Source organism: Drosophila grimshawi, unplaced genomic scaffold, assembly GCF_018153295.1.
Source record: "Drosophila grimshawi isolate 15287-2541.00 unplaced genomic scaffold, ASM1815329v1 contig_311, whole genome shotgun sequence".
In the NCBI taxonomy this organism is placed as follows: domain Eukaryota; kingdom Metazoa; phylum Arthropoda; class Insecta; order Diptera; family Drosophilidae; genus Drosophila; species Drosophila grimshawi.
In genome coordinates this window covers 15356831-15375306 of record NW_025063098.1, presented here as the reverse complement: position 1 = coordinate 15375306, position 18476 = coordinate 15356831, and the positions used below count along the sequence as shown (strand labels likewise).

General features: G+C 38.2%; 1 protein-coding gene across 1 annotated transcript in view; it reads left to right on the top strand.

Moving 5' to 3' along the window:
* LOC6567708 (probable cyclin-dependent serine/threonine-protein kinase DDB_G0292550) overlaps positions 1 to 18476 on the top strand; it is a 40809-nt gene that overhangs the window by 1411 nt on the left and 20922 nt on the right. The gene's annotated exons all lie outside the window — the stretch shown is intronic.

The window sequence follows — 18476 nt, the reverse complement described above, 5'->3', positions numbered from 1 at the left end:
GACGATACATTTATGTCAGTATAAAAACTATTTTAGAATTGAAAAATAAATATAAATTTTAAAGTTTTGAAATTGTTTTGGAGTATTACTTAAAATGAAAATGTCTTTTATATTTACTTTTTTAAATTGTTGTTTTAAATATTTATGTACAACATACAGAAATAGCTAATTCGGTATACATGCAGTCGATACATTTTCAAATGTAGTTCAAACTCGTTAGCTAAATTTAGTTTATGTTTACGAGTGTAACTTTGACCTTATGTGCAACGGGCTGTCTAGATGATCTTCAAAGCAGACGCCCCGTTGCTCAAAGATTCCCCCCTTCAAGCAGCTAAACCAAAATGTTGTTTAGGTTTTTTGTTCGACATAAACAAGCAAATAAAATAATGTGGATACGCAGTAATACTTAATATTTGAAATACCTGCAAACATACAAACATTTGTACACACATTCTCACATATATGCGTGCTACGCACACGCCCACTCACCCAGCAACGCCCACAAGTTGAAAGTTCTCATAAAAAAGATGATGTTGTATGTGTGTTTCAAACGCAAAAAGCTGCGTAAGATGCCTCAAGTTTTGAAAGGGGTGATGCAAAAAAAAAAAAAGAAAACACGAAAAAATACGGAGAAAAGTTGAAAAATTTACGAAAAAAATTTAACAAAACTATTTGTAGCAGAGCTGTTTATGTTGAGCATCATTAAGTCAGACACTTGATTTGGCAATCTGCTGTTGTGTCGGGCGCCCAAAAGAAAAATCTATTGTATTATTTGCCATATAAATTTATGCTGTGCTATAGGTGCCTGTGAGGCTTGTGAGTGTGAGTGAATTGTTGGCATAAATCTTGTTTTAATGTACTGAGCGACCTGATTAGCTGCCTACCCATGAGTCAGCGACCAAAACCGCCCATTTGCATAACCGGGCGGCATGTCTTTTAATTTTGGTTTTTTGTTTTTTGCCATCAACAATCGGCCTATCGCCACTTGTTGTCCAAATTAATTTACAGCTTTATTTTCATTGAGCTTATGTTGCTTTTTGGCTTCCTTTATACAGCGGCAATTTGCAAGACTGATAACAAAAGCAGCAGCCAAAAAAAAAAGCAACAAAAAAATCGAAAACTTGTTGTACAAGTGGCAACAAGCATTGCGTCCGGTTTGCGCGCGTTTTATTATCGCGCGCAAGCATCGTCATTGAGACATCAGCCACACCGATGCCACATTGATAGTGTAGATGTGGTGTGTATGCATGTTGTTGCTGTTGTTGTTGTTGTTGTTGTGTACTGATACACAATTTATGTTGTTGTTGTTTGGCTGCAGTTTGGGTGTTAATTTGATTTCATGCGCATGCTTCAAGCGCGATAATACGATAAGATTTAGACCCAAAAGTGTTTTTCGGGCCAAAAAAAAGAGCTATTTTTTTTTTTTTGTGTAAGACGGCCGAAAATGATTTTTATGGTGCTGCAATTGCCCAATATTTAGATGGCAGCCAGCACCACTTAACCACTTTCTCATAGCAAATGCTGTATTTATTGCGTGAAGTTGGTGAGTTTTTTATGAGCTTTCATACTGAAATCACGCATTTTACGCACTCTTAACTTCTGTGGAGCTGTGAGTTTATCAGCAATTAGTACAACTGTTGGTTCTCTCGCCTCGATAAGACTGTCAACTACAGAAACCTACAATTTGGAAAGCCCGTCAAGTGCTTAGTGCCACATTTGCTGGCAACAAATTATAGAAAATTGTCGAAATTTTCACGAATTTTCCACAAGTTCAGCAAGCAGTTGACCTCTAAAAGTCAACTTCATTCAAGTTGCAGTGGCAACTGTGGGCTGTAGTTGATGCGACTAACGGTGACTGCCACACTGCCACAAAGAGCGCAGACCAGATCCTCCCGTAACCCTTTTGCAATGTGCTGGGGCGTGCATATTTTCATAATGATATATGAGAGTGGCAGTACCTGTACTTGGCGGATCCCGGCTATGACTGCAGCTGCGTCTGGGGGCAATTATGCGACTGATTTAGTGCGTGGTGCATGTTGCGAGGTGTGAAGTTAACTGAAGTTAACTGAAGTGGCCTCTGACTATATACATACGATGAAGCTGTTTTCTTTTGAGCAACGTAGATGCTAAAAGCTTCCGACAGACTTTTTTTGATAACTTAATTTACGGCACGTCTTCAGCGAGTTGATGAAGTTGTTGCTGTTGTTGTCAGACACTTGCATCGATTTGAGTTGTGGTCTTCAGTTACTTTCACTGTCACTCGCCTTTTGGCTTGTGTGTTAATTGCTTTTAGCTTATACCACTATAAGCCTATATGTACAACTCTTTTTGACATTTTTGATTTTATTTACTTTTTTTTTAAATCAAAGACACTGTTTTCAGGCAGTCCACCAAAATATTTGGCCCATAAGTGTCAAAGAGCAGCAGGCAACAAATGTTTGCTTTGTTCCCGTTCGATTACAATATTATTTTTATTTTTATAGCCCCAGAGCATAAGCATGTAAATTATAGCTCTAAGAACTTTCCAAAACTGCTGGACATCAAACAGATACACACACAAATACACATACACACGCACATTCCGGCGCAGACAAATTGCATAAACTGTGTGAATCCCTCCCCAGAGTATTATCATGATTAATATTGTAATCATTTGCTTAAGGGCTATTCAAGGGAATTTCAACACAACATCACCAACACAAAAGAAGGCAACGTAGTATGTTCAACAGAGCCTAAAAGCTATTATATCATTTTCAGCATATAATACAATAAATTAACTTACATGCGAGCTGCCACTTCACAAGATACTCATAAAAATGTATCTAGATATAACAAAACAGATTTGAAATTGCTCAAAGTGAACATTTTGAGCTATTACGTCACAAGATATATAAATATCTTCATTTGCATCTTAAATGAAAATTTGTAGCTGTTACATCATTATAAATATAAATATATATATATTTATATTTATATTTATATTTACGAATTTTGAGTAGCAAATATGAACGAAATTAATTTTTACAAATGAACTTCTTGCTCGAGTTAATAAATCTTATGAGACATTTTGTTGATAGCCCAGCGAATTATTCGATCAGTTTCTGTACAAACTATAATAAATTAAAATTTGTTCCAAAAATATTTCCCGTCCATGCGTCACCAGCTGTATCCAGATACATTAATAGTAAAGTTGCTTGAAAATGAAGCTCTTACGTTAGATATAGTTTCCAAATTTTTGGGATAGTCGAATGAGGTAGCTGGTAGCCACTGACACTGACGATTTACGTAGGTGGTGCTGATGCTGCACCACTTGATGTGCCATTGTCAGCTAGACGGCTCATCACATTGTCGCATCTTGTGTGAGTGTGATTTATGTAGGATAGGGACAGCATGGGACTGCTGTGAAAGTGTTTTGTTTTAGATAGATAAGATTATGTATAGTGTATAGTGACTGAAACTGAGAACGGACAACGCAATATGTCAAATGGATTTATATAGTTGGCGTTGGCGGTCGGTTTTTCGCGTTCCTCTGCGTGTCTGGCGCTCTGCAAAAGTTTTCCGGCAATGCTATTTTTAGTACTGGTGGCAATGAACTGAACGCTTTGAAATTGCTCAAGTGTTTTTTTGTTTTTTTTCTTCTTTTTTTATATTTTGCTTTTTGATTACGTAAAAGGTCTAGGCCATTAAAACGATCTGGCAAGACACAAGTCATGTAGTCACCCACAATATGAGGACCACTGACTTATTTTATGGCCGAGTGGGTTACTTTGAAGAAAAAGAAAAAAAAAAAAAAAACAAGTAACTTCATTGAAAAGAATGGTAAGTCATGCGCAAAGTTCGTATAAAATTTGTAAGCCTACCCGGCTGGATCGAAATATTTATGAAGCTGACCAGCCTATATAAATTATCTTGATTAATGATATTTTGCACGCAGTTGTTGCCAAGCTGCTGGCTGCTGTCTCTTGTGTTGTTGTTGTTGTTGTTTCGTTGTCGTTTTCGTTGTTTTACAAGCATTTTTACGAGCAATTCATTTTCACCCCAGTCCAAAAAACCAGCAGCCAGTCACATTTTGACCACTGCCCAGTGGCAAAAACATTGACACAGAAACCGAAACTACAAGAAAATCGAACAGCAACCACAACTACTGAAATCGAAAATTTATTGTATAAACATTAAATGCTGAACAGCACGCTAAATAAGTTTTTTAAACATAAATTGGAGCGAAGTCGGATTGGCCAATGCGGCGTATGCGCGATTTGTAATCGAAGATAATTTACCTGCTAGAAGTGCGAATTGATTTTATTAATTTTTATTAAGTGCAATTAGTTAGTTAGTAAAGAGGATAATATCTTTTAAGATTTATTTGTAAAATGCACAGTAGCATAAATAGAACTTCTAGATTAGCTGACAAGATAGCTTATCAGTGCTTTGATTATAATGTATTTTAATCCTCTTCTAACTCTTTTAAAATATTAATTATACCCTTCAATAAATATGTTTTGATCCGTTGCTGACTCTTTTGCGACATTTATTGACTGCCATAAAAAAGTTAAGCTATGAGCTGCCATAAAAAAGTTACTATTAAAAGGGATTCATATAAAAAATAAAATAAAACATAATTCAAATGTAAAATGATTCAAAATTGTTCGCAACTTTGAAGGAAACCCAGAAAAAATCCAATTAGAACAATCAGAAGAAATGAAATATTTAGAACCAATCTTAATCAATCTGATGAAGTCAGAAATATAAATACAAATATGCCACGTTATTGCTCAATATGGTGAACTTTGGTAAGGAATACAGCAAAAAAAAAACCTTATCTAAAAAGCATCCAAAGTTCGTTGTACCATGGAGAGAGAGCATTTCGTGCTGGTTTCTTTATAAATTTACGATAGCGCACGCGATTGCCAATTAGAGTTCAATTAATTTATAATCCCCGGCACTACACACGATAGCCTGACACAATTTCGACTACAATGTACTATGTGTGTCAATATGAACAATCAAAAGATAGCTTCCCCTTTCTGTCCGATATGATATTTATGACTGGGCAGGTACATAAGGTACACTTGAGCATGGGGAAATGCCCGGCGCCAGTGCACGCAGTGAAATTTCTTCAGCTCAAATTATTGGGCAATGAGTCATAAATTAGTCGAATGCCCAAAAGCTGAGTAATATGGTATATAGTGAGGTATTTTATCAATTGAGTGAATTAGCCGAAACACTTGCATTTTGATTAATATTGACATTTTAGCGACGGCCACTCTGGTCCAATCGTCGTGTAAGCTAATCGCATAATTTGCACGAATTTCGAAACACGTTGCAGCCTCTCAGTTACCAAAACACAAAAAGAGCAACAACAAACAAAACAACAACAACAACAGCAACTTGAACAACTTTTAGCTGGGCAATGCAAATTGGCTTAATGAATTGATCCAGTTGTGCATTGCTGGCCAAGACTTGTAGGTGGCCATGTTTTGTCTGTTTTTACCACTTGTTGCTCTCTGTGATGTTGGCCGATTTTCCACTCGAGTTTCATGAGCTCTCCGCGGCTAACCCAAATTTTCCCGAGTCTCAGTTTCAGTTTTCTGTTATTTTGGCTTGGGCGAGACGTGTGTCTCGGCCACTAGATTTACGACTCGAATGACCATGAACGTGCTGGTATGGGGAGTACGTATATGTGTATATACAAATATCGTTTGGTAAAAATTATCGCGCTGGTATGCGAACCAAATCAAACGAAACGAAAACTGAGAGAAAAATGAAGTAAATGGTGTGTGTAAAGTATCTCAATTCAGTGTTTTCAGTGTGTATAGAAAGTGTTTGCTTTGCTTAGTGCACCGTTTTTGGAAAGATGTTAGAAAGGTGTAGGGAGCTCTGTTATACGACTCCGTGTTTTGTGTTTGGGTGGGTCGTGAGCAAACGTCAGACTCAAATTGAGTACATCTTCCGGGTAGAGGTGAACTTATGAGCATAGGGTTCAAATTTATGCGATAATATTTAGTTAGTAAAACTTATATATACATATATATAAACATGTCTGTCGTTGACTCCAGGTCAAGTGGTTCATATTTCATACACTCCAATATACTCCGAAACCAATCTGAAAACAGAAAGGAATTCACAGCCATCATTCAATCTAGTCAACTGCGATTTTGCGTAAACTTTTCATTTAATTTGTTACAAATCCGTCAAATTTTGATGTTTTTTTATTTATTTTTCTTATACGATTTTGTACAGGTGATTTTCCATTGCATTTATTATTTCATTATGCAATATTTTTCGAATGAAAATGTGCATTTAGTCAGGGAAAATGCTCTTCCGCCCAATCTTGACGAAATTTCAATATCGAGTAGGCACTTTTACAAGCCTTGTATTATTTATTGGTAAGCACTTTTCCAACGACATGTTATCCACTTACAAGCTTCCTCACTAAGGACAACATGTACTGCGCCTACCTTGAGTTTTCCCATGCATTTCCCAAAACACAACCCACCCAGTGGCAGGGCTATTTGCGTGGCGGCCGCCTGTTAAGAATTGCATATTTGCATACATATCTCTTGTAGTATTGCTTGGCAAGTCGAAGCAATTTATTAGCGACGATTTGCCGGTTGGTAAATGATATATTAATGACCGTTTCACTGCAACAACAATGCGAGTTGGAAGCCGCACACGCGCACAAAATAACAAATTTTCAATTACAGCGCATAGTCTGAATCCGGTTTTAAAATGAAAGCCGTAGCCGTAGTCAGCCACCCAGGCAAACATCAAACACCACATCAAGCTCTCTCGTATACCCACCTAGGCATCCAAAACGCCTCTTGGCAAGTGCAGCTTACGCATAGATATGTTCGCACTTAATAGCTCAAGTTTACGGCAATCGACAAATTGCCAAGCTAATCTATGCTGTGCAAAAAAAAAAAAAAAAAAACAGAAAAAGAAAAAGAGCAAAAAAAGTTCTGTTTTTTTTGGGTTTCCTTTTTTTTCTTCTTGTTTTTGAGTCTTGATGTATTTGTGATGCATGAAGCGTAGGACACTGGCGGCTCTTAATATGCGTCGCAACACATGCCGATGGCAATAAACATCGCTTGAGGCAACGTCGGGCGGCACATTTTGTACAGGCTGGAAAACCCGATCCACATACGACAACACTACAACTGGAAGCGGGTTAAGTGCGTGCAATTTGCGCTGATAAAGAGTACGGCTTGGAAAACGAGGGGCGTGCGGGTTGTGGGCACAATATTAACTGAAGCGGCCAAATGACTTCCTTTGGAAAAGTGAAAAGTCGCGCAATCGACAAAAAAAAAAAGAAAACAAAAAGGGGGAAAAAAAATGTTAAGCGTTTGCCTAATGGCACTGTGCTGGCGGAGCGCGCCTTGCCAGTGCTGGCATATCTTGCAGATACATTTGTATCTTACAAGTAGGAAGTGTACCCAATTGAGGTGATGACACACACAGTGTGTCGTTCGCGTGTGTGTGCTCGCAGTGTATACAAAAATTCTAATGGCATGCGTGCCACGAGACGCGACGAGACGTGCGTCTGGTATCAGGTCTGCTCTCCAGCACTGGGTATCCACATATTACACGGTAAACAATTTACCTTTCAATATATTCCTTTTATTTAATTTGTATTTGTAATTTAATTCAATGTTAAACCTCAACGCACGCATATTGTTGAGCTTCAAATGGTTTCAAAATTACACTCAGCTTTTTTTTTTGTGCTTTCAAATTGTGATTTGCATTTGCATAACATTATTTGTACTTCCTTTTTGCATATTCAATTAGTGGACATTTTGGTGTTAATTCTATTAATTAAAACATCGATGCATTTTATTTAAGCTGTATTTCTTGCTGTGTAGACTTGTACTGTCTGCATATGGCTGGGCCATTGACTCGCCGATGTAGCCGCTTTATTTAAACTAATTGACGCCCGCCGCATAACCAAACTAAAGGTGTGTGCGGGCTCTTTGTCTCTCTCTCTCTCTCTCTCTCTCTCTCTCTCTCTCTCTCTCTCTCAGTCTATCTATTTTTCTCTCAGTTGTTGCTATTTAGAGGTGCAATTGGAAAAGTGTCAATTGCATGGGCTCTCCAGGAACTATAGTTCGAGCTGGGGAGGCACCGTAACTGGGCAATTGATGCGCGTCAAAATGAACAATGAGTTTCAATTAGTTGGCACCGTTGAATTCTCTTCCAAATGGACATTTGTGATATGCCATTCAATGAGGAAGTCTGAATGGTTTGCTGATTGAGCCGCCGAACGGGTCAAGCGGCGCAAGGGAGCTGCTGTGGCAACTGTGGGTGCTTGAACTTGCAGCGGCATACTGCCACACATGATAAAACACATATACATTTTTTTGCTTTCAGTTAAGTTTAGCTCAGCACTTGATTATTATTAGTAATTTGCACAAATGTTTACAAACAAAATGGTTAGTTCTTATCACACAGATCACAATAAATCATAATATTGTGATTTGCAAACATTACTCGTGTTGCACAAGTGGCGTATGTAATCGTTTTTCAAAGTTGCTCTGCAAATTGCATCTTCATCAAATGTAAATGGGCTTTGTAAGCCAAAACACTGTTAAACACTTTCACTAACCTTATGAAACATGATTTAATTTTATATGTTATGAGAGGTAATTAAAATACATTTTCCAAAAGTTCTCTACACATAAATAAACGCTTAAGTGAAGTTATTAAATTTGTTACATTTCAATATTCGAACTAAAACTTTACTTTACTCCCAGCGATCTAAACTTCCTGATATTTTTCATTATACTAATTTCCGCATTACCAAAATGGCGCTTTTGAATTAACCACGCATTGAAAATACTCATATTAATTAGCATATTTTATGAGCAGACTAAAAGTGAGGCTTTTAAGTGCCTAGCAAATGAATGACCACATTAATTTCATCACAATTCTAACTCAAAGTCTTTATGAGTCGAGTGCTTAATACTCAATATGATCTCGTCCATTAAGATCAAACACTTTCGCCAGACAGCGGCGAAATGCTTCCGTGGGACTGTGGCAAAAAATGCATTTTATGAGCTAAGAAGACCAGCTGGTTGCCAGCATCTTCAGCGTTCAGCGTGTAACGTGCAACGTGCAACGTGCAACGTGCAACGTGCAACGTGCAACTAGCTCAACTTGTTTGTTTTCAATGGCATCCTTTAGTGATTGCGGGCTAATAGACGAATGGACAGACAGGTCGACAGATCGACTGACGATTAGAGCTGCCCAATGGCTATGGCCATGCTATGGTTTTTAATGATCTTGCTAATTTGCCAAACACCAAATGCGGCCTTTTACTATTTACATGGACTAAACACACAACACACACGTCGAGTGTGTGTAGGCGATCTTGCCATGGATGTCTTGCCAGTCAATTGCCAGGGCAAACATCTTTAATTGAGGAGCAGATAAACTGCTCGAGCTGCACACCAGTTCGATTTTAATGGCCAGCTTTAATGTGAGTGGGGCAATTGCATAATAAGCTGCTTGATAAACCCAGGCAAAACCACTGACCCAGTAAGGAACTGGCATCATAAAGAACATTTAAACGAGAATTGGCGAATGAGAGATACACTTGCAACGCAAACAGGAAATATAAAATAAAATGTTTTATTCACATAAATCTTCGAACGAATCTTTTATTATGTGTAAGTTCCTTAAGATTACTTACATAATCTAATTATTCATTACTTTATTTATGGTTTTTGCATTCAATCAGATAAGCATTTATTAAAAAATGTGCATATAACGATTTTGATGAAAGAAAATATAAAGTATCTGATCTATTAGATAAATTAGATGACTTAACTCGGGGATAAAATCATTTGACAGTATTTCTAAGTTTAAAGTTAAATATAAAATTTGTTGTTCAATTCATCGGCTGTTATTAGGTGACATTAAATAATTATATAAGACTATTTTTTACGACCTAAATGGGTAAACTCAATCAGTGTAGCTCTACTCAGGAATGCTGCCTTAAATGCTGTACACAATTACCAAGTCTTTTGAAGGGTATTTATATAAGACAAGTCAACAAACTTGTAAATTGAAGCCCAGCTACATTTTGGGCCCCAGTAAAGGAAAAAGTCGCCCACCCACGTGGACAGGGGACAATCAATTTAAGAGGAAAAAAGCCGTCCAATTTGGTCGCATCAAAATTGCTGACTACTTCAGACTCTGGATCGCAGTCGGTTCTGAGCTCTCCTTTCCCGCTGTGCGACAATTGAAAGTGGAGCCCCGGGGCCGTACAACTTGTTAACTTGTACTTGCTGCCTTTCTTTCTGTTTTTTTTTTCCCCCTCCCGTTTTGTTGCCAGTAATTTTGCAACTTGTTTCGATTACTTCATTTGACTTTAGTTGAATGTGCGCCTCTGAAGCGTGTGACCCAGTTTGTGGCCAGCTGAAAAGACCACAATTTGTTACTGAACAAAAGAAGTAATAAAGTTTTAACAAATATATATATTTTTATACCATGTATATATAAACGAAATGCCCACTGAAATCGTGCCCCACTAATTGACCACAAGGTGGTGCGCTTTTGCACACTGATATCGCATATCGCTAGTCGATCTGGTGGTTCCATAAACCATTTTGAATATGGCCATTAAATATTAGCCACACTGCAACTGGCATTGTGCTGCGTTGCTCCGCATAGATATCAAAATTTATGGCCAGGCCACAGAGCAGAGTTGCGCATTTCGTTTCGGACAGATTGTTGACAAATGTCACGGGAGTTCGCATTGTCCCGTCCTCAAACGTGGGGTGCTATGCTAATTACCATTGCAACGACTCTGACAGCTCTGACAGTTTGTTCTACTACTGCGTACGCCCACACAACCAAAACACCGCACGACCACTCGTCAGACGACAGACGACAGACGACGCCGTGATCTATGGGTGCTCCGAGAAAATACAACAATAACTACGCCCGTTGTCAGCTCATACGTCACAAATGGCACATTCCTGTATATCAAAGTATATTCAAAGTGTTTTTCAGACCTTGAACATTGGCTATTTATCAAATATGTTTACTAAAAATGTTTATGCATGGACTCATTGTTTCTGTTATGAACTGCTGAAATGCAAATTTGTAAGCTCAAGCCAACTGTCACGGGAATGAAACAATTTGATAACACAGGCAATAATTAATTATGTCCATTACCTGTTGAGCGAGTTTTCGACATTAACATTAATAAAGCAAATTTTGAATACAACTCCCAAAAGGTCACAAGAGGAGTTTGTAACTATTTATTTGATTAGGGTTTGTTCTGCAGATTTATTCTTCAAATAATTTAGTTTATTACAGTGTAAAATTTAAATAAACTCAAAATAAATTGTATTTTTGTGTTGCTTCTCTTTTAGTTATTGTATAATGGCAATAAATGGATTGGTGTTGCTCGCTAAACCTATGCCAATGTTCTAGCTTAATCTTTTGAGCTTTGACAATACTGAACTAATTTGGTTCCATCCGTAGATTGATTCTGTTCCAGTCTGAGCAAATATATTATTTCCAATGTATACACGATGTCTAAGATAATATGTAAGCAAAGTGCTGTTGCTTAAGTTAATCTTGAACACTGTTTCCAGCAGCAGCAATCACCCATCACTGGCAGGCGCAGGCGCATCAAGGACAGGCACCCGCATAGCAAGATTAACCCATTCGATTGCCTAAGGGTTAAGCTTATTATTATTAGAATAAAAAGAAAACGAAAGGAAAATGTTGTCTTCAATGAAGCGATAATCAGTGAGTGCTTAACTCGAGCCATTTACATGCACAACTTGCATTTTATTTTCATCCAGTCGTGGGTCGTGGGTGTTCTGTCGAAGTGCCAGCTGCCGTTTTTTGGGATATATCTCTATGTATCTTAAGTGATGTACTTAGAGGGCCGCCTCAATTGTGCGCCATTAAAGTATTAACAGTGGGTGTCTAAGCAGCAGCTGCCCAGTTTTTGGTTTCTCCCAGACGACACTGCAGTCTGTCAGTCTGTCTGTTTGCTGACTGGTTATAATCGATGACTGAGAGCATTTGTAGCATCTAAGATCTGTAGGATTTGCACTTAAACAGGCGCTGAAAACGCCGAGAACATCAATCAGTGCCTGGCTGTGCTTTTATTTACATGTATGCCAAGTTCTTTAGCTCTGCAAGTTTTAATTGCTTTGAAATTCCTCGACAAGCTGACAAGCATAACAGATACTGATCTTCACCTGTGTGTGTGTGTTTGTGTGTGTGTGTGTGTGCCTAACGGTGTTTTGATTAAATTAAATTCAATGCGATTCAATGTGATAAACTTCTCCCTCCACCCTCCCCCTGCCCGCTAAAGCTCTGCTATCAATTTAATTCATTTCGTTACGTTTTTCTTTGATTGAGTCTCTCTGAGCGCCTGATGACCAGTTTTTCCAGCGGCGCCTGTTGAACCTGTTGATTTGCCTATCAGCACTTGCCGATGTCGTTTATGTGTTGTGTTCGCTTTTGTTGTTGTTATTGTTGTTGTTGTTGTTGTCGTTGTAGTTGTGTTGGGCTGACTTTCCACACAGTTGGCAAAAGAAATCAATGCCTATCTGTGGCATTACATCAGCCTGGTCAGTCGATATTTACATTTGTCTACCTGCCACAACTCGAAATACTCTCGCAGACACAGATGCTGTTGCATTTTGATTTGGCAGATTGATTTGTATCGTGGCCCGGCCTAATGAAGACAAATGTTTGCCGCGTCTGGGCGGTCTTTGGCTCTCGCTGCTTAATTGATATGTAAGGCGAGCGCATGGCCACAAAATTAATTCCATTAATTGAACATTTCGTTAAATTACTGAACAATTGTGCAAAGCTTTCCTTGGGCCCGATTGATCACTGGACTTATTTTTATTTTATTTTACTTGCTATCTCTTCTTTGGCAGTTGTACGCAATTTTTGGGGGACAGCTTTGTCAATAAAAGCATTTAATTTACTTTTTGTAATGCCCATTTTGAGGCATGAGGCGTATGCGCAATTTCTTAACAATCATAGATTTGATCTGCTTGTAAGCCATTGTGAATCAGTAAACAGATTTAAATATAATACACTAGCTAATGACTTGCTAAATCAGTTTAGTAATCAATGTCTTAATGCTCTTAACGATGTGCTTTTTTTTTAATTTGAATTTATAAAATTGGTGCGTTAAAAGAAAAACATATTTTTTATAGATTTTAAGAGGCATTAAAAATGCGGCAGCTAATTATCATTTCATTTTTCTTTTGTTTTGTTTTGTTTTTTGAAAGCTAATGATTACAAATTTATTAATCTTATTTAGAATTTTTTCACTGTCTGAGGGCACTAAAAGCTTTATAATAAAAATGCTTTTAAAGTAAATCTGACATTTTGACACAAATAAAGTACATTTAAATTGATTTATTTTAAATGAACAGTTTACAATTCATACGTTATAAAATTGAGCGTGTAGAATTGAATTAAATTTAAAAAAAAAGGGAAATAAAGGATATAATAAATTTGTTGCCAGTTCAAGTTGAACTTAAATCATTTTCAGCTGGGCAATTCATCAATAATCTATTTTTTATTTGCCTGAAATCAGCGGGAAAGCTCTGTGAGAACTAACCGTTATCGGCTTGAAGCCTCACGTGATCTCTGGATCAAGTTAAACACAAATCAAACCGAAAACTGGCCTCTCTCACACACATTCAACTGTGGCTTGCCACATGCTAATAGAAAAGCACTTTGAGAGCTCAAAATGCGTTACAGTTTAGGTGTGAAAAAAAAGTGGACGGAAAGAGCCAAGAGTGCCGGATAGTAGAAGAAGATGGCTCAAACTCTTGCAGCGGCCAAACAAGAAATTGCAATTTAAAAGCGATAAATTAAAATGGAAAAGGCAAAGACAAAGCGCGAATTGAATTGGTTAACAGGAATCGGGCATCGCGATTTGGGAGCATAAATAATGCTCGACTCTAGTCAAATTGACGCGGCGTGCAAATGAAGTGAAATGAAAATTGAAATAGCAAACAGGCAAAAAAGAAATAAGAAAAAGAACAACAAAATAATAATAATAGCAAGCAGCCTAGTCAAGTCAAGTGATAAATCTATCTATTAGCCAAAGTGCGCACGTAGACTTGGCCAACAACTGCAGCAGCAGCAATAGCAGCAGCAGCAGCAGCAGCAACAGCAGCAGCAGCAACAGCAGCTTTGTTAGCGCCGCCGCCAACGCGACTGCAGCGAAGCGATTTTAATCGCGCCGTCGCCGCCGGTCTCGACTGCATAATTTATAAAATCCATTTTAATCAGCGCGCGCGCTGCGCAAAAAATTACTTTGTCTGCATTTAAATGGCAAAAACAGGGCCAAGTCCTGAACTTGGCCCAGCGGCAGGTGGCTCTCGATCTTGGCTCTCAGCCTGGCTCCGATTCTGATTCCGATTCTGGTACTGATTCTGGCGGCTCCTCTACGTGCCGTAGGTGTGTTAATTCGAGCTGATTGCGTAGCGCGTTTGCCCGCTTTGCTCATTGAGTTGTCAGTGCGTTGTCTCCGCATTGCCAACCGCCCCATGATAAATGGCCCACAATTATGTCTGCTGCTTCTAGATACACGGCCATCGATGTTGTTGTTGTTGTACTTTTGTTTGTTGCTGTTGTGCAGTTCAAAGGCAGCACAACCGGCAAACAATATCTACAAAACCACAACAATAAAAAGACGCTAATTGAATAAACACGCCGAAACGCTCGAGAAAGCAGCGCTGAACAACTTTATGTTGCTAGCAAAAGACACTTTGTTATAATAGATTTAAATATAGATTAATGTATGCGTAGTTATACTATAGACAAATTGGCACAACTCGCAGCCAAACAATTCACACACAGGCATATTTCAAACACATTTTAAAGCGTTTTAAAACGCACGCGTTTTCGAGGAGCACCTTCAGTTCATTTTGTATTTTATTTTATTAACATGCCTAATTTAATTCTTTAATTAACCTTAAGTGCCATAATTTGCAAAATGGAACATTTTAATTAGACATCATCAGTCCTGTTTGACGTAGTTTGAAAATTGCAGGCATTTTTAAGCATTTAATTTGAAAGCAATGACGCAGTTGTCCAAAATGATAATTTAATCGCATTCGAGTTGGTTTATAATTCCTTATAAAATATATTTTTTAAATATAAAAATTAAGAAAAAGTGCTTTATAAGAGTTGTTAATGGTGTTAATAGCTTTCCCTAGCAGCTTTCAAATGTTATATGAAGACGCGTGTGTGATCTAAGAACTGAGCCCTTAAACCGGATATTGTTATAGGTAGCTGTTTTCCTGATAACGTAAGTAATCAGCGTATGTGGTAAAAAGTCAGCTGACAATTATCAATTTGGCACATCATTAAATTTTGGCTGACTTATCAGAATCGCCGGGCCAATAACCGATAAGGTTTGGCATATTTAGCTCGACTAGGATTATAGTTTTTACTTTTTTGACAATTATGAAGTAAACACTTCGCGCTATAGTTTTCAATCTTCTAAATACGTAGTATGACTATTTTGGGGACGGATGGAGGCCCAAAGATTAAAAGACTATTAATCAATATAATTGATGACAATTGGCGAGCTGGTTTTTTCGACTGGGCAACAAAACGCTTATCGGCAGTGGGCAAATCTAACACTATTAGTCAATGGATCTTGTTTTAGAAGTCGACCAGCTGCGCCCGCCTCATATCATCAATTTATCTGTAACTGCAACTTCGCCTGCGACTGCGATCTATCTTAAGAGCTACGACTGCATTCCTGCTCAATTGCAGGAGTGCGGGTTATATAGTTGGAGGGCAGCTGATTTATGAATTTGACCGCAGAAGTCAACGCGCTGCGGCCAGTTAATGACCCTGTGCCACGGAATTTTGCATAATGATCATTGAATTTATGGAGCACTGCGAACCACACACAATTGCCTATCATTTGACGCTGATTCACTCAATCGCCGACTCGCTTGATTGCCCATCAAATTGGCAGTAAGTTAGTAAGGCATAGGAGTCGAACTCCAATTCGCCTTGATTGGAGACACTCCTAACACACAAATGCGTAATGAACTCGCCGTTGATTGCTCCAGAGATTGACAAACTGACCCACAGTCTGCGACAGGATCAATAGCTTATTGCTCTTCAATTGCCACACAAATGAAATAAGACAAGAAAATAGCATCAAACAAACATTGCATTGATCTCTGAAGTTGCAACGTCATTTCAGCTGTATTACGAGATTCTTGTGGCATGCAAATTGCCCATAAGTAATTCTTACAGACAGATTTATACGAAAATTATAATAACATATATAGATATTCATTTTTAAAGGCTATCAACATAAATATTTGTATATTTGTACATTATTCAATGCACTTAATTTAAGCTGGCAAATAATTGCAGATACATTTATCATACAATTTTGTAGATAAATAGTGCATAAATTTTACGAGGAATGCAGTTAAGACACATGTGTGCAGCAGACACACACACACACACACACACACACAGACACGCGTAAATAGAATTTTGGCATAAACAAAAGCAAAGAACACAAGGCAAAAAAACCAAAAAAAAAAAAAAGAGCCGGAAGGCGGCATAATAAATGTGGCACTTGAGATCGTTGCAGTTGTAGCTGGTTTTTATGTTCCTCTGTGCATTATGTGTGGTAAGCCAAGTGCGCCACTGTATCATTATCACCCAGATCCGTATATATCTATAAGTTGCACTTATTGTCTACTTCATACACTGGCAGGCAGCTACAGTAGTCTCTCGCTTGCAGCCACTGGCAACGTCGCTGCTGCTGCTGCTGCTCCTGTTTCTGTCCCAGTCAAGTGCGTTTTTATGAACGCCCATTAAATTTATGGTTTTTAATTTGTCGGCCTTTGTGCGTGTAGCGTTGATAAGCGTCTCCATCTTTATATTAAATCCCAATCTCAATCCCACACACTCACTAACACACAAACACACACATAGACACAGACACAGACACAGACTACTTGGCCTCAAGTACTTGTAGCTTGTTAGCAAGACATATAAAATGATTGATACTTGTGTTTGGTGTGTGGCTCACACAGCGATTTATGTGCAGCGGGTATTATAACTTTTCCAGACATTTAAGACACACTTTATATAGTTGGCTTAACGCCGAAGAAAGCGTGTGAAAAAAGCAGCGTGTTTATAAATTACAATATTGCTTAAACCATTAGTGGGTGGTCTGCGCCAAAGAGCCTGTTTGAAAGGAGAAATTTAAATCAAGTGAAATAAATAAGGCAAAAATAAGAAATGACAAGAAATAAAGTAAAGTAACTATACATATATATAAGTAGTCCACAAGGAGAGATAAATATAAGTGAAGTTGGCAACAAAATGACTTGGCTTAGACTGGCAGCAACAACTTACTCTAAGTCAGCTAGCAAGCTTGAGCCATAGGCTGTAGCCAGCACAGGCTATAGAAGAGAATAGAATATTCGTCGATTTCAGTTGTGATGCACTCAATGCTTATCACATATGTAGTTTAAGTACTATTTGAAATTTACGCACTTGTTCCATTGACCGACTTATTTGTATAAGTAGCTGCAGCTCATGCCTCGATCGCATAATTCACTATAACGGAGTTGGCCCCACTCCCCCCCGTTCGACTTGGCAAATCCTTGCCAAAACACGTATCGCACAATCAGCTAATTGGATGTGCGTTTTTGTGTCGCGTTTTGTAGCTTTCATTAGCATATTCAGTGCAGCCAAATAAGCGATCTTTAATGGGCGGTACGTGTTGCGGATTTCTGTAATTAATGTGATCCGTGGTGACCTTAACAGTGTGTTGTCAGACTGATTAAAAAGTGTTGGGCAACAAGTTGTAAATGCATACGCAAATGAAACGGAAAACAGCGAAAACCGGCAAACCGAAGAATTTTTATTTAAAATCCATTAAACGGTTTTGTTTCGGCTTATTTATTTTTTTGTAATTTTTTCTTATTTATTTTTTTTAATGGACAATACTGCGGCTGTGCCTGTCAGCCTAATTAAAGTGAACATGTGCCAAGATCAATGTCGATGGCGCCGAACCGAATCGAACCAAGTCGAACCGATCGCCTTGCCGAGCGTGTATCTGACAGATACTTTGGCGAATGCAAAAGTTTTGTAGCTGCTGTGCTACTGAAGATTAATTTATGCCATATTCATATATGACTTGTTAGCGGCTTAATTGCGTTTTTAAAATTATTTACTGACAAATTACATCATCCCCTCCTCATCCACACCATTCCGGGATGTCAGGCGAATAATGCGCGTTTTGCATGCGATTTATGCGCGACATGCGAATTTCGATTGTTGTCGTTTATTATGCCACAGAGTGGCATTGAACTTTTCAGCATTTGCAGCTGCTTTTTTGGCAAAATTCCGACTAACATGTATACATATATTTTTTGAAATCTAATCTGTGCGACGGCGCCACTTAGAATTTAACAGTTTAGTTTGCTGACAGC